Source organism: Cherax quadricarinatus, chromosome 25 (assembly GCF_038502225.1).
Source record: "Cherax quadricarinatus isolate ZL_2023a chromosome 25, ASM3850222v1, whole genome shotgun sequence".
NCBI classification, from domain to species: Eukaryota; Metazoa; Arthropoda; class Malacostraca; order Decapoda; family Parastacidae; genus Cherax; species Cherax quadricarinatus.
The window spans coordinates 28,390,012-28,391,116 of NC_091316.1; positions in this window are offsets into that span (position 1 = coordinate 28,390,012).

Here is a 1,105-nt window from a genome sequence, read left to right on the forward strand (position 1 = left end):
CGCCGTAACACTGTCCCTCGACATCGAGAAGGTATCCAAACTTGTCGTCAGTGTCGTGTAAACGAGCAAAGTTTTAATCCTTTTCTCTGGGAAAACTCGACTGTGTTCCTTTCATGACCATTTCCATTTCCTCATTGACTGATAATTCAGCGTCTCTCGAGTTCTCATTAGCCATTCGTTTCTTTCGTCTCTAGCGTCTGTCAACATTAATATTCCATTCTTGACGGAGTCCGAGTCCTTCTTCGAGTGATTCACTGACCAACACCTCTCTTTCGTCATCAAAATGATCTCGGAGAGCTTTCAAATCCAGGGCAGCATCGTGGAAGTTCATGTTAGGATCCTGCTACTTCTTTTGAATACGGTTTATGCGAATGAGTACCTTGTTCCTCAATCCTAGCAAAGTCAGAAATTTGTAATTCAACATGCGGTTATACAGCTGTCTTGAGTGACTTCTTTTTCACTGGTCTCTTTTTCAACGCCTATCATGCCTTGGAGAACTTGAAGTATCTCCTCAAGGTACTTGTTGACGGGCTTTACTGCTTCTATGCTGCAAACCTCCCCTTAAGTAACAAAGTAGTCGTTTTGGACTCTGACTTAACAACTACAGGCGGCGTTTATAAGCTTTTCATATCGATGTGTTGAACGAGTAAAGAACACAGAGAGCTTTGATGCTCCCAACATCTTAATCATGCATATACACCCACCAAGTTGAGTAACTGATTGTCGCAACTAACAAATACTACCATGTTGTTTTTCTCACTTATTCTTAGATGAATATCACTTCTGCGTCCAGCCATCACAGCAGCGTTATCAGTGCACTGTGGCCGACGATCTTGTAGCTCCATTTCGTCCTTCTCTAGCTGTTTCAAGAATCTTCAACGAAGCTCTCAGCATCATTCTGGCTTATCTGGATAAAACCAATGAAGGACTCTCTAACAGGGACTGTTTTCCTTTAAAATCAATTTCGACATACCTCACTACTTCCGACATCTGCTCACGGTGTGCCTTACCAGGTGTCGAGTCGAACTTGACTTTACGAATGCTTCTCAGTAAACTCTGGCCTACAGTGGATCCAGGATTAATTTCCACAAGAGTGAGGTATTCT